The sequence below is a fragment of the Urocitellus parryii genome, chromosome 14 (genome assembly GCF_045843805.1).
Source record: "Urocitellus parryii isolate mUroPar1 chromosome 14, mUroPar1.hap1, whole genome shotgun sequence".
Lineage (NCBI taxonomy): Eukaryota > Metazoa > Chordata > Mammalia > Rodentia > Sciuridae > Urocitellus > Urocitellus parryii.
This window is the reverse complement of record NC_135544.1, coordinates 3,065,919-3,082,731: the sequence shown is the minus strand read 5'-3', so window position 1 is coordinate 3,082,731 and position 16,813 is coordinate 3,065,919. Positions and strand designations below refer to the sequence as shown.

Below are 16,813 nucleotides of genomic sequence, written 5' to 3'. Positions count from 1 at the left end.
GTTGGTAAATCCATTAATGATATATATATAAAGATGTGAGGGTATACCTATTTCTTCAATAACAGTATCTGGAATAGCCTCTCTCTATTCAATTCCAATCTCTGTCCTGACTTTCTCATAGAACTTATAATTAAATGCAAGAAAGCTGTTCTTATTTATTACTTTAATTACAGCTTATTTTACACCACACTACAATATAGTCCACACCATAATGTTATGTATCCATTAAAGTTAAATTATACATAGACCTAATATTTATAAATAATTATACTTATCTTGTCACTGTGCTGGAGGTTTGAATACCAAAACAAGAGAATTCTGAACATTTTTGTGTGATTATTTGGATTCCATTTGAAAGTAATATTTAGTGCAGAGATGAAGTGCCTGAAAGAACTGCTGATTTGGCATTCTTTGAATGTCATTGTGAGCATGGGTGCCTTAAGTCCTCCCTGGTATGGGAGCATTCTAACTTTTATTCGACTGCAGTGAGTGAACTTCAAAATTTTCTCTGCTAAATACTTTCTCCCAGTGCCTTGGTTCTCTATTGTTGTTAACTCATCTTCTTGGCCTTGTCGCTAATGCACATTTCTTGGCAGAAATGCTAAAATCCAATGGCTTTTTTTTTTTTTTTTTACCAAGCATAGGGCATCTGTTCTGCAAATCAGATGTGAATTTGTATCTGGAGGAAGAAAAAATCCTGTGGATGGGAGAAGGGACAGCATTTCTCCCAAGGCAGAATGCAGGTAAGAGACAGAGACATTTGTGATTCTACAGAAATGGTTGCCCAGCCAGTGATTGAGCTTGGATATATTAACTGACATAGCTGTGAAATTAATGTGGTTGTCTAAATTATAGTAGGGGACCATGGGACAAAATTTCTCATGTATGACGTAGCTTCTTTTAATCTAAATTCAAAATGTTTCCTCTATATTTATATTTTCATTGAGGGGAAAACCTGTTAGTGTGTTTTTTAGGTCAATTTTCATGTCTCTTTTTCAGATTTTCTCCTTTAAATTTTTTTCTCCATTACTTTTTTAACAATAATTCTATGATGATGTTTTTTAATAATTCCCAGTGTTCTATTTTTCCTCGATATTTTTTTTTTATCTAAGCCATATCCTACATGAAAGAGTCAATGATGATGAAAAAAGACATTCTCATAAGATTGTTGACCTTCATCTTTGTGTCTCTGAATTTCATGCTACCAATTTCTATTTCCAACTCTTCTAGGGATGGAAAATGAATATCAAAAACATGAAATCATATGCAGAGCAGTTTTGAAAAGAAAGGCTACACCCATCACAGGTCAATGGTAAGTTTCAAGAATGAGAACACTAATTAAGTTAAAAACCTGTCTGTGGAAGAAATTAGTGACCAAGTGCAATTTGATGGCTGTCATTATGTTGGGAATACACAACTTCTGTGTTAAAACATCTGTATAGCTTGCATTCTGGGAGAAATTAAAAAGATTCCCAATGCACAAGCATTTCTCATGTAGCTATTTGAAATATTGAAGACCATCAAGTTAATCAGAGCCCCTTTAAATAAAATACTAGTAAATGGAAAATACTTGGCTCACCTGGGAATTATCTACAATGTTCACGAAATTAAAAGTAAGAAGATTTTCATTTTCATATTACAATGGATTGTTCTAAGATTCTTATGTAGAAAAATTAAGTTTATATGGAGACCTTGTTAAGAAATGTTCATCTTCTTTACCAAACAGGAATCTCATTTTAAAGAGTATTCCTTAAAATGGAGAAAAGAAAGGAACCACTCGGACAACAAACACTGTGCATGATCCCTTGCTGACAATTTGTATCTTGGTGAAAACAAGAAAAATGATTGTGTCTCATGTGAAGGGCAAGAATATTTGAAAGGACATAGGAACTGTTTCCAACCTAGAAAGTTCAACAAGAATGACCCTGGAGAGATACAATATGAATGTCATCTATGCAGCAAATCCTTTAATCAAACCTCTGATCTAAGCAGACTCAATGAAACTAGAACAGGGAAAAAGAATTGGAATATAATTTTTGTGAGAAAGTCTTCAGTTACTGCTCTAAGCATAGACAACATGAGAGAACCCAAACAGGTGATAAACAAAATGAATGCCACGTGTGTGGGAAAGCCTTCAGGAAGACTTACAACCTTAAAATGCATGAGAAAGTCCATACTGGAGAGAAACTATACAGATGTCATCGGAGTGGGAAAGCTTTTTGTAAATTATACAACCTTCAAATGCATGATAAAATCCACACAGGAGAGAAACCATACAAATGCCCTATGTGTGGGAAAGCCTTCAGTCGATCATCTGGTCTCAGAGTTCATGAGAGAACACACACTGGAGAAAAATAACATGCATGCCACATGTGTGGCATACTCCTTGGCCATCACCCTAGTATAGAAAAATGAAACCTGACTTGCCTTGGAAAGTGGCCATTGGAATGTTGCCTGTGTAGAAAGGCCTCTCTTTAAGACCCAACCTTAGAGAAATCGAGCCAGCTGAATGGAGAGAAACCTCATGAGTGGCATCTATGTGGGAAAGGCTTCAGTCAATCTTACTACCTTAGACTGCACAAGAAAATGTACAAGAAATCAATCGTAGGAATGTCAGCTGTTTGGGAGGTCCTGCCGATGTTCTGCATGTAGGAACCCTTGATGGAGACAAACTTGAGTTTCTGTAGCATATATTCTAACCTGCTATTACAAGATATAATAACTAAAATTTTTTTCTCTGTAGTTCACATATTTTTGCTCCTACTCATATTTTTTCCTACTTCCAAATTTGAAAATTATTTGATTCTTAACCTAGCTTCTTCCTTAGTAATATGTTAAGTTATAAATGTTCATCTGAGTGCTCTTTTATCCCAGAAATTCTAATATTTAAAGCTTTTCTTATCACTTCTTTCAAAACACTGTTTATTTCCTTCTTTTGTGCCTTCTTCCTTGACCTGTGAGGTATGTGTAGGTGTTCCATTTTGTGTTGAAGGACCTGAACTGTGGTGATGGGATTCTATAGATCTTAAGGTGAGTGATTTCTAATATAATCAATTATGCATTAAACAATCTGCATGATTTTAACTTTTTTAAAAGGCAATGGAAATTCTTCAAATTCAAAATATAAGATTGTATTAGTTACGTACATGTCAAAACTATCAAATCCATGCTTCCAATATGTGCATTTAATTGTACTTCAATTTTATCTCAATAAAGCCATGAAAAAAATTTGAAGAAATGTTCAATTGTACTTCATCCATGAGGTGCTCTCTTGTCTGATGAGGTTCCCTGTGGCTCTCAGTCACCATCATTGTCCTCACCCTGCTCTCTTGTCCATGACTATGGCTTGGAAATGATGTCTCCCTTAAAGTCTCATATTAAAAATCTATAAATGTTCCAAAATTTTGGAGGTGAGATGATAACATTAGGAGAGATGGATTTGACCTTATCAGTGAATTGATTGGCCAATAATTTGAATGGGCTACTGGAGGGAACCTTTTGGAAGTTGGGCCAGAGCTTGAGGAAGTAGTTCCCTAATGGCCTTGGGGAATAAGCACCTCATCCCTGGCTCCTCACTCTCTCTGCTCCTGGTTGCCATTAGAGAGTATCTTTCCTCTCTTATGCCCTTGTGCCAGCATGTTCTGCCTCACCTCAGGACTAAAGCATTGCAGTCAGATGGCCATGGACTGAAACTCTAAAAGTGAGTCCAAAACAAAATACTTGTTCTATAAGTTGTTCTTGTCATATATTTTGTTCACAGCCACAAAAACTCTCAATGAGGGGGGTAGTTTGCTCATGCAATTACAGACACTGTGAGGTAATCAAAGGGAAGGCACCTGAGAGAACCTGAAAAGTTGAGTGGTGTAACATGAATCTATTCCTTGTGTTAGGAGGTTTGCAGACAGCACCAAACTCTGTACAGGTCTCCTTCAGGCACAGAAGAAGCAACTGTGGGCCTGGGTACAGTGCATTGGTATAGTGCTTGTCTAGCCAGCCCAAAGAATCAAACACTGCAACAAACACAAACACACCCAAATCTGCAAATTCTCACAAAATATAAGTAGACATATGAGAGAAAACAAAACTCAGGGTGTCAAAATTCAGGTCCAGAGCCCCACAGCCCCCAAGCAACTGCACCCTCCCCAAATACTGAGAGAGGGAGAATCAACAGGCCCCACGGAGATCATGATGCAGCCATCCCCTGCATGAGGTCCTGTGACAGGCTTCCAGAGGATCCAACCTGCTCTGACTTGGACTTCTGACCTATAAATCTGTGACTTAATGGATTTTATTGGTGTTGCCACTAAGTTTCTGGCAATGTGCTGCACATAACTAGAAAAGAAGCACAGAGAATTTCCCCTTCTCCCTCCAACAATTCACAACATAAATTCAACATCCAAACAAGAGTTGAATGATTTATATGTAAAAGATGGAGAACAGGCTGAGAAAGAGAATCTGGTGGAACAAATTCCATCTTTATTTTCAAGACACAGTTGAATCTGAGGCTGGTAAAACACAGGAAAAAGGGGGGAAAATGACTAAATGTATCTCTTTATGTGGCATAATCATGAATTTCTACATATTTTACAAATTCAGGCACAAATTAAAATTTGTTCCTTGTTCAAAGAACATGGGGGAAATGTCAATAAAGGCAACAATTTGCCAACCACACTCTTTGTCTCATTATGTCTCTGAGATTAAAACTGTTTTATTCTACTTTTAATTATTGTTGATCTGGGTAACAAGAATACAACTGTAACTTATTATTATAAATTTAATCATTCATCATGCTCCCCCTTTGGAATACCAGATGAAATGGAGAGATGGGAGCACATCTAACTTGAAAGTGGACTAATGAACTGTGAGAGTCTATTGGACTGTGAGAAACTTCAAAACAGCTGTAGCTCAAGGCAGTACAATGGCCCACATCTTCAGAGCTGAGCTAAGCTGCTTTCGATGTCTATTGTGGCAAAAAAGATGAGCAGAGGCTCTGTCTATGGCTCTACCTGCCTGACCACCCTCATTGTGAACCCACCATGGCAACACCCCAGTTGGCATATTATGTGAGGTGGACCTAGGGCTTTCCCTTTTGTGCCCACATTTAGTTCTCTGAAGTTGATTGTAGGTTCAAACTTTGTGTTCTCCATACCGTCAGTTAAGTTCCTGGCCTCTCTGAATTGGAGAATGTTGTTTTTGCTTGATTTGGATCTGTTGTCAGAAGCTCAGGTTACAATCAGATACAAAGCAGGGAACTTTGTTGTGGTGTCAAATATTTTCCAGACATTATTGTTTTTCTTCTTGTCACTTCTCAGGGGTTGGCTTTTGCTTTTCTATAGAGCTGTGCAAAGATTTGGTCTTCATTCTCTGACTCTTTAATCCTCACACTCTTGCACTGGGTTTTATCTACTCCCTTCTTTAAAATTCTTATTTGGATAATGCCTTCTTCTCCCTCAAGAAACTGAATCCACAGGAAGTAATCTTCTGTCTTAGTACCTGCCTGAGTACATCTTGTGTCTCCATGAAATTACTGGAAAAGATGATGTTTGTCTCTACACAAGTTTTTAGTCAGAAGAATGGGCTGGAGTTCAGGGAAGGTGAACGTGGGTCAATTCTAGGGTGGTATTCATGTCAGCAGAACTGCCAAACCATCAACTAAATTGTCTGTCTAAAAAGCAATTTTTAATAAATAATAGTTTAGGTAAAGAAAATACTCTGGCTCTGCCTTTAGAAATAATGGACCCATTATTGTGCTGAAGTGTATTGGGCTATTTCTTGGTCTTTATTAGTGCTGGGTCATTTATCTAGGTCTCATGAGGTTTAGTGTCTGCTTTGTTTTTTAACTCACAGTATTAAATGTGAGTACATTCTATTTTTTTTTTTGTGTGTGTGTGTGTGTGGCACCAGGAATTAAACTCAGGGCACTTAATGAGTAAACCACATCCCTAGCTTTTTTAAAAAATAATTTATTTAAAAAAATTTTTTTGAGACAGGTTCTCACTAAGTTGCTTAGGGCTTTGCCAAGTTGCTGAGGCTGGCTTCAAACCTATGATCTTTCTGCCTCAGCCTCCTGAATTGCTGGGATTACACAGGCAAGTGCCACCACACCTGGCAAGTATGTTCTTTTTATAATCTCTGGAAGGTGGAAAGTTTTTCGAATTTGATTCAAATTCACCCTTCACGAGGTGTATCACAGATGTCAATTGCTTACAACCCTCTCCTACCTTCTGATAAACCTAGCCTAATTCCCTCTTAAGATCGGGAGCCTTCTCCCTACATGTTGGGGACCACAAATCAAGTCAAGATGGTGCCTGGCAGTTTGCCAGGAGGAGTAGTTTGTGAGGCAATGCCACTGAGCCATTAAGATGATGGGATTCCTTATTGGCTGATTGCTGTATCTGGATGATGTTAATTGAGTCAAGCTGTGTGTAATCAGTTAGGTATATATACCTCTGCTGTAATAAAGGGGCTCCTGCTACCTTGGGTACCCGCTACCTTGAGTTCCCGCTCAGTTCCCGCTTCAATCTTCAAGTTGCTTGTCACCTCCTGCTTATTTTGCCCAGCCGAACTGCAGCAGCCACAAAGGCATGAAAGGTCATTTCGTCTTTGTTATAAATCACTGTGATTTCTAAACTTGCTTATAATGCCTGCCCATGCCTTGAAATCACCCATGCCAGGCTTTCTCTGACCAGATAACAACCCTTTCCAAAACTTTAGTGGAGCCTCATAAATTCTGGCTCTCCCTGGCCAGATAATGACCCTCTCTGAAGCTTTAATGGCGCCTTAATAAATTCTGACATGGGGACCAGCTAAAATATTAACTAACCTTTGTGTTATGTTTGTCAAAATTTTGTTATCTGGCAAGACTTGCCAACTAAAGTTTCATTTTAATTTTTTCAATTATAATTTAAAATTTTCTGCTCATTATTTCTATTTCTCTTGAATGCAATATTAAATATAAAAAAAATTGTTATCTGTAAATTCTCAAGACACCCTCCTTTTGTGTAACTTTCTGTGCTATAAAGCTATGCTCCTAGAGAGCTGCTGGGCTGTCTTCTGTTCCCGAGGTTTTCGGGAGAAACAGCCTGGGCCAGTCGAAATTATAAGCTTTCTTTGATTTGATTTCAATTGGAGTAAGTAGTCTTTTCTTTGCATTGTGGTCTAACACCTTCCCACAGTAATCTTGCCATTGTTGACTTATTCTGTCTGAACACATCCTAGAAAAGTCAGGAAGTTTTCCCATGATTTTTATCACCTGAAACTAATCCCAGGTTCTTATGATGTACCTGGCTTTTGTATCAAACATGAATCTGGGACTGGGATTGTGGCTCAGTGACAGAGCACTTGCCTTGCACAGGTGAGATTCTGGGTTTGATCCTGAGCACCAAATAAATAAATAAATGTATTTTTAAAGAAATAACTGTGGTGCAAAACTATAAAATTAAAAAAAGACATGAATCTTCTGTTCGCCTTCCCCCAACTCCTGTCACACATATCAGTTTGAATGAAGAAATTATTATCACTCAAAGTAATTTACTTAGACAAAAAGAATCCAAGAGCCTCCTAGAATTACCTGAAGATTTCATCAGGGAGGTGAGTATTCATGTGTAGGACTTTATGTAGCAGGCCCCCACAATGAGTAATCCATCTCCTGGATATTCTTGTTCTTCCCCAAAGTCTGTTTAGGCTACCACATCTCTAAGGGTGTGTCTGTTCCCAGCTTTGAGGATTCTCTTTCCTTATCTACCATAATTTCTCCTGGGAACTTCAGTTTCTTTCCCCTAAAGCAAAGGAGACCCTCCTCTTCTCCTTGACCTAGACAATAGCAAGGCCCATGGAGCAAACTCACCTTATAACTCAAGGCTTATCTACACATTTTCCTAAGAGGAATGTCGGTGTTGCACTTCAGAGGAATTCAATTAATAGACTGACCTCAATCTCTTTAGTCTTGACACATCACCCATCTTAGTGTTAGCTGTAAGGGAGAGTATATTGTAGTGCTTTATTTCTTCCTACTTTTCCAGACGTCTTGGAATTGATGTTTAGCACCTGTGACCCTTCATACAACCCTATGACTCAGAATTTGCAGGGATATATAATTTTGTTCCCTCTGAGGAATTCAACTCTCTATTCCCTGAAATGGTTGGGCCTTTCTTCAGTTTGATTCTAGTTATACTTATCTTGTAGCATTTTTAAGAAGTTTCTGGAGTCTAGTAACTATATTAAGTTCCAGAGTTGGGAAAGATTCTACAATATTTTTATATTTGAGATAAGAGTTAAGTAAGTAGGCTTCTGACGCCATCTTGAAGTCAGTGTCTTTGGCTTAATCCCCCCTCCCCCATTCATTTTTCTTCACAAACTCTTTCACCCAGTACTGGTTAGCTCTGTTATCAGGAGCTCACACTGCACTGCTCTGGGTTGTTTGTATGCTCTCTAAATTCTGCTATTCTTTAGATTAGGTGGGAGTGGAGGGGAGGAGATGGGAGGGATAGGAAGGATAGTAGAATGAAACAGACATTATTATTACTGTGTGTATATATATGACTGCATGACCAGTGTGATTCTGCAACCTGTACACTCAGAAAAATGAGAAATTATATCCCATCTGATTCAAATGTATGATATGTCAAGGTCATTGTACTGTCATGTGTAACTAATTAAAACAAATAAAAAAATATGAAAAAAAGGAAAAAAAAATTCTGCTATTCTCTACAAGCCAACTCAAATTCTTCCTCTTCTATTAAAATCTTCCAAAGTCTTCTATCTCAACAAAATAAGACATAGGGTTCTTCAAACTATCAGTATGATTTTGATCATTGTTGTGAGCATCTTTCCTTTTTTCTGATTGAACACCTCTTTGGCAGTCAACCAAGGATTGCTATATAGGCTCCTTCTATTGTTATTTACCCAACATATGTTTTAACTTTGTTTCTGTACCTACCTTTTCTATTGAGTGACGGAATCACTTTTGTATGTTTCATGGTATTCATTAAATACTGATTTTGTATTTTTCATTTATTTAGCAATAGTTTCTAAGTGTTCATTAGAAAAAGTCAACAGTAGTAAAATAAATATTATGCTTTGATTTAAGGTCATAGTTATTCTTTGGATTGAAAGGGGAATATAAACATTATGTCTGTAATAGTTATATCTAATCATGTGGGTTTAGGGAAATTAATTCTGTATGGATTCATCACAGCCCAGAACTACTTATATTTCTTCGTAACTTCCAACAACAGCCATTCTCTTTCAGGATCTCCAAGTCAATATCAAATGGCAAGGCGATGGTGGAAGTGGAGGGTTTGGAGAAGGATTGCAGAAACCATGCCAACAATAGAGTTCTGGAGGGATTATGGCAGTTGGGATTTTTGACGAGGGATAAAGGACAAAGCTGAAGGTCTTAGTTCCAGATGACCACCAACTCCCAGAAATGCCCTGGGTTTTCACTGTAATTTTCTAATTAATTAGATAACTCTGACTAAAAAGTCATATGGTCAGATTATTGTATCCTGACTAATTAATCTTGCTCTGTGCCTTGGCAAATCTCCATAATCCATACACCAGTTCCAACCAGTTGATTAATCAATAAGCCTGCTCACAGTTCTGTCAAGTGAGCAGATATTAATTTGTCAATAATATAATGTGCTACTGGCCTTTTAAAATATATTTATTTTTTTAGTTGTAGTTGGACACAATTATTTTACTTATTTCTTTTTATGTGGTGCTGAGGATGAACCCAGGGCCTCGCACGTGCAGGGCGAGTACTCTACTGCTGAGCCCTGTGTTACTGGCCTTTGATGATATCAAAAGGGCAACTGATTTCTCAAGAGTATGCTAATTCAATAAGAAACAATAAATAAAATTGCCCTGAATTTAGAGATATGTGATTGTAGAAACTATCAATTAGTCTGCATCCAAAAGTCCATTTTTTTTTTTTTTTTTTTTTTGGTGAGGAATAGCTCACTGATTTAATTTTGATAGCTCTAACACTAAACTTTTGGCAAAATAAGCAAACAAACAAAAACTCCACCCAAATATATGCAGAAGCCACTAGTTTTCTGGGCATTTTCTTCGCCAGATAGATCTATTTTCTGGGGTGAGAAGTAGAAGTCAAGTCATAACTATTGTTTTTGCCATGGGACAGTGCTTTCTGTATGTGTTCAATTATATGATTCTATGAATTCCTGTCTATATAACTCTTGAAACAAAGCAAAGCATGAAGAGCAAATGACCCAGTCAGTTTCATTTCCTGAATAATGACTTGTATCTTCATAATAATTTCTTAAGCCCCAAGCAAACCAACCTTTTTATAAGAAGAGGTATAAGCCTGATTTTATACGTATTTTTCTTTGTTTTTAATTTGTTTTCCATCTCTCCTCCTTTTACTTTTCTTTTCTCTCTTTTTTGCCCTTTTCCTCTATTCATGACTGAAGCTAATGATTCTATCATCTTTCTTCACCCATTCAGTTGTTTATCTTTTCCGTGGGCATTCTAATAAAGAATTCAGTGTTTAGCAAAATCCAGTTCCCAACAAAGACATACAAAGTTTTGATTAGTGCAAAAGGTGAATGATTAGCAGCCATTAGGTAAAATTTATTTGTAATAAATATTAATTTTAACACATTGACTTTCCTTCATGGTGACCAGAGTAACAGAATATTTAGAATTTAAATGTGCTTAGGTTAGAAACTAAATAGGAATTGGGCTACTGGTCAAAAATAGGAATGGGTAATCTCTCTCAGGACAATGCTATGAAAAAAGCTATGAAAAATATAAAATTTAAATTATAAGAAAATTGTAGGTTCAAATTCAGTTGTAAGAAATAATACATAATGATCCTCTATACCCTTTATCTAGTTTCATTGAGTGTTAACATTTTGCAGATATGACACCCAAGGTATTGACATTGATATAGTCCAGATACAGATGTCTTCATCACCAGAAAGAAGCTTGGTGTCATTCTCTGATAACCACACCCACTCCTCCCTCCCCTCCCCATTTCTGATCTCTGGGAACAACTAATCTGTTCTCCAGTTCTACAACTTTGTCAATTTAAGAATGGTATCTAAATGGAATCATACAGTTTTTCATATTTTGAGATGGGCTCTTTGACTCAACATAATTCCCTGGAGATGGAGTCAAGTTATTGCATGTATAAATAGCTTGTTTTTGCTGTCTAGTTTTCCATAGCATGGAGGTGGCACAGTATAGAGTTTAACTGTGTACTTGCTGAGAATATCTGTGTTGCTTCCAGGTTTCAGTTATTATGATTAAAGCTGCTATGAATTTCTGTGTACAGGTTTTTGTGTGAATATATTTTTCATTTCTTTGAGATAAGTAAATGCCTGAGAATGCAAGTTTAGTTTAGAAACTTCCAAACTATTTTCCAGAGTGGTTATATTATTTTATAGTCCTACCAGCAATGTATAAGGATCGTTTTTCCACTTTCTCATCAGCATTTGTTGTCCTTAATTTATTTTTATTTTAGCTGCCCTGATAGATGTGCATTGCCATGCCTTTGTAGGTTTAACTTTTTGTTCTCTAATGCTAATGACATAGAACATCTTTCATGCACTTAATTACCATCTGTATATGTATCTCCATAGGTAAAATGTTTCTTCATGTCTTTTGCCCATTCTCTAATAAGACTTTTAAAATTATTGAGTTTAGAGAGTTCTTATTATATTGTACACACTAGTACTTTGTTGGATATGTAGTTTGTACATATTTTCTCTCAATGCATAGCTTGCATTTTCATATATGTTAAGGTTTAAATCTGCATTTTATTGTTTGTTTTCAATTTATTTCTCCTGTCCTCTTTTTCTGTGTGTTATTTGAACAGTATTTAGGGTATTATCTGGATTTATTGATAACATTTTGGGGGACCTCTTTTTGATAACTTTCTTAGTGGTTACTATAGGTGGAACTATCTATCTATGTGGAAAGTGTCTCATTTGGCTGATATCAGTGTTTTCCCAATTCAAGTGAAGAATAGAAAATTTACCTGTGCTTAGGTTTCTTTACCCTTCCTTTTGTTAAAATATATTTGTCAAGTATTTCCTTCTATATTCACTGACCTCCATACCAGATAGCATTATGAATTTTGCTTCAGTTATCAAATATGATTTAAGAAGTAGGATAGCCTATTGTTCTTATTCAAATTTTCTTTTTTTAACTTGCTTTGATGTTCCTTCTTTTTTGAGGTTTCTATTATTAGAGAACATTCTTTGTGTGTAGGGTACTGTCGTCAACTTTCTTTAGCTTTTTTTTTTTTCTGGTGTTTCTGGGGATTGAACCCAGGTCCTTATACACACTAAGCAAGTATTCTAACATTGAATTACATCACAGAACTTTTAAAAAATATTATACATTTAATTTATTTTTCCACTTTTTTTATTGGTGGGTACCCAACACTTAAGAATTTTTTTTTAAAGTTTTTGGTATCAGGGATTGAACTCACAGGTGCTTAACCACTGAACCACATCTTCAGCCCTTTTTATTTTTTTAATTTGGCAACAGGGCCTTGCTAAGTTGCTGAGGCTGGCTTTGAACTTGTGATCCTCCTGCCTCAGCAATCCTTGCTGTTGGGATTTCAGCCATGTGCCACCAATCCTGTTTTTTTTAATTGGTTGTTCAAAACTTTACAAAGCTCATGACATATCATCTTTCATACATTTGACTCAAGTGGGTTATGAACTCCCATTTTTACCCCAAATACAAATTGCAGAATCACATTGGTTACACACTCACTTTTTACATAATGGCATATTGCCAGGGGTGAGGAATAACTTGTGTAGATGGATACAGCAGGAGTAGGAGCCCTTTATTATAGGACAACAGAGGTATTTATACATTTTGCATAGCTTATCTTAATTAGCATAAACTAGATACATCAGTCAACCAATAAGAATCTCCACACTTAATGGCTCACTTTTGTTACTTCACAAACCACTCCCTCTGGCATTTTGCTAGGCACCATCCAGACTTGTTTAGGAACTCTAACATTCCCCTGGCAAAATACCAGGTGTAATTTTGACTTGTTTACAGACCTTAACATTTCCCCCTTTTGTTTAATTTAAATAAGGACCATAGTGGTTTTTACAAAAACACAATAAATAACCTGCTACAAACAGAAAGGGAGGATACAAAATGCCACAATACCAAACCAATCGATGGCTCCATGCAAGAAGCCCTTGGAAAAATTATACCAGCAATAACACCATTAGCAAAGATACTGAGTTACAATTTGTTGTAGATTACATTTTTTGTCTCAGTCCAGGTAAAGCAGTGTCTCAATAGATTAATTCACAGTCCAGGTAAATCACAGTCCAGGTAAGTTCTGCAGGCAGCTAGCATAAATCATAGTCTAGGTAAGTTCTGCAGGCAGCTAGCTTAAATCACAGTCCAGGTAAGTTCCGCAGGCAGCTAGCTTGATCCGAAGTCTGGTCTGTTTGTCAGCCGAAATCTCCGATTTTCAGCAACACTGGAAATTCTTCTACCTTCGTCTTTAGCACCACTGGGTCGAAGGCAGGAACTCTGGATGACTAAAGAAAATCCTGTAGCATTCCACTAAGAAAACAACCTTCTGAACAATTTTGTACATTGTCTCAAGGTTTTTTACATTTGAAATAAGCCTTCCTGCTCCCTGGTCAGGGGGCGGGGAAGAGCCCGCTGCCACAGGTTGGAAATTCCTTGCTGCACTTGGATTGGCTTGCCCACGTGGCAGCGGCCATTGTGCTGATTCATGCACCTTCCAGTAACCATAACGAAAAGTATTTAGTAATAGCCTTTTGCTGCAACTTTTTTCCTGATAATCCTTCTTCTTCTGAACTTTCTTTTTTCTGACTAGAGTTCCTGGGATATTATCAACACATGCCCTAATTATTCTTGGTTCCACTGGAGTGCCTCTTTCCCTTATCAATTTACTTCTCACCACTTCCATATTTTCATCACAAAGACAATACAACATTTCAAGACAAAACAAGACACAAACATACTGTATCAATCTTCTCCATTTTCTCGAAATGGCCATTTTTCCTCTCGACCTATCTGTCTAGGGACTAGCAGATTTGCTCCCGTCCTATCTATGGATGGGCAGCTTTTTTCATCACTTACCCCCCAGTGTCCCGGGGCTCCCCATATGGGCCACCATCTGCTGGGGGTGACGAATAACTTGTGTAGATGGATACAGCAGGAGTAGGAGCCCTTTATTGTAGGACAACAGAGGTATTTATACATTTTGCATAGCTTATCTTAATTAGCATAAACTAGATACATCAGTCAACCAATAAGAATCTCCACACTTAATGGCTCACTTTTGTTACTTCACAAACCACTCCCTCTGGCATTTTGCTAGGCACCATCCAGACTTGTTTAGGAACTCTAACATTCCCCTGGCAAAATACCAGGTGTTATTTTGACTTGTTTACAGATTTTTACAGCATATTAGTGACTGTTGTATTCTGCTACCTTTCCTATCCCCTTCTATCCCCCTTCCCCTTGATTCCCATCTTCCCTCTCTACTTCATCTGCTGTTGTTCAATTCTCTCTCTTGTTTCCCCCCGTTTCCCCTCACAATCTCTTATATGTAATTTTGTGTAACATTGAGGGTCTCCTACCATTTCCTTTGGGCCCAAGGGTTGTGGGCCCAGTGCCCCATCCCAGCACTTCATGGGGCATCTTCTGCTCCTAGCACTGTGTCCAAAAGTCCCATGGTCCTTGTCCTTCCCCTGTGGGTGGAAAATGAAATTTTAGTGCATCAGCGGAACCACAACCATGGCTCCATTATCAACAAAGGACAGATTTTCCACTCTGAGTTCAGTACTGCCCTTTTAGGAGGGATTCAGATGGGGGACCTATTGATTACTATGCTATTTGAGATTCTAGGGTTGTTCCCTAGAATTGACACAGAATTGACAAGGGCACTAGTAGGAAGAACTGGAGATCCTGAAACAGAGGATGTGGAGTCAGGTTTCAACAAATGCACAACATCCTGGCTGGATAGGATACTTACTTGGAGATATAGTGGACTCTGGCAGCATCTCAACAGACCAGTTGGCCTGGTGAGGAGTTCCCAGGCTAGGCCCTCAGGGGACTGGGATGGACAATTCAGTTAAAGAGACAGAAGCTTGCAGGATCTAACCCAGGCTCATTGATCCAAGTCACCCCCTGGCTCTCCATATACCTAGGCCTCCTCTTACCTGGGGTGGTCCTCCTCTGGTGGGGGAGCCCTGGGACCCACTGCTGCCTTTCACATTCTGGGTTTCATGAGTCTGTGTGGCTGAGGCTGTGGGGAATGACCCATCCACGGCCTCATCTCCTTGGAGTCAGGTCTGCCTTCCTCAGGGGCTTGCTTTTAGAATTTTCTGAGTTACAAGGAAAAGAAAGGAAAAATGTCATATTCACAGAGAAACAAATACTTTCTTCCCCTGTACACTGAGCAGAACTCATGACCACATAGTCATGTCTGTTACCCACAATGTGATGTCCCTTCCCCAGATGTTTCTCCATTCTCTGCTTTGGCCACCTGGTCCAGGAACAGGACCCTGCCATAGACTAGAAACACTGCATGGGAATGTAATGATAGATTTGCACCATGAGTGGCTGATTCTAGAGAACAGGAACCTCTCTGTGGTGGCACAGTGTCAGTGCCAGGAGAGGAAGTGATTTTCCTGAGTGATGAGGTAACCATGGCCACGAGGACTGGTATACTTAATGCTCTTAGACACCTATTTGAAAACTGCAAATGCAGTGTGGTTTCCCTTCTTTATTTTCATTGCTACCTTTGAGGTCAGAGTAGACAGTTTTCAGGGACAATGTCCCAAAGAACATCTATTTTCTTTTATACTTAAACTTGAGCTCATGATCTTGATTCTTATGTGCTGGCTTAACATTACTACCCTGCTATTTAGCTAGTTTCTAATAAATATGAAATCAATGTATTTGAACTAGAATTGAACAAAGGACATATTTATACTTGACATCTCCATGTGATATATTAGGCCCCCAAATCAAGAACTGACAGATTCAAAATATTGACATACTACCCTGCATTTTCCTGATCATAATGGGATAAAGATATAAATAGCAACAAACACGGACATTTGATTAAGATATGGAAATGAAGTGACTGACTATTCAAGAAACAGTTAATCTTTGGAAACCGAAAGGGAGAAATTAAAAAATGTCGTTAGCCTAATGGAAATGGGGTAACAATATAGCAAAACCTGTTGGATGCCACAATAGGAAGCACTAAAAGGAAAGCTTCTGGCAAGGATTGGCTAGATAAATATACATATATATATTTATATATGTAAACATAACGTATAAGTGATCTCCAATAAGTAGCCTAAGGAGGCTCCCAAACCTTCAAAAGTAGAAAAAAATAAAATAATAAATATCACAACAGATGCATAAAACAAACAACTGTTGTGATGAAATAATAAATAAAGTTGAGAGGCCTTTTGCTAAAAAACCAGAAAATATAAACACAAATAAAATAACAGAGGAGAGGCAGGTGACCTGAATAAATTAGAGGTGACAGGAGACATTGCAACTGACACCAGAGAAACTAAGAGAATCCTGAATCATGAGGAATAGGAATTCTTTTTGAAAAAAAAAATGCTAATAAATTTTAAAATCTTGAGGAAGTGGACAAATTCCTGCCCTTGGACATAAAATGCCCATGACCTTTCAAAATTGACCTCAGTATATATTCAAAACACAAGAAAGGAATTGAACCGGTTGTTGCAAAAATTCTCCCAAGGAACATCCATTGGTAGATAGGATCAATGCTGAGTTTCAGCAAATTTTTGAC

At 37.8% G+C, this 16,813-nt stretch overlaps 1 pseudogene; it reads left to right on the top strand.

Annotated features, from left to right (window-relative positions):
• The first annotated feature begins 429 nt into the window (after positions 1-429).
• LOC144250219 (uncharacterized) overlaps positions 430-16,813 on the top strand; it is a 37,001-nt pseudogene continuing 20,617 nt past the window's right edge.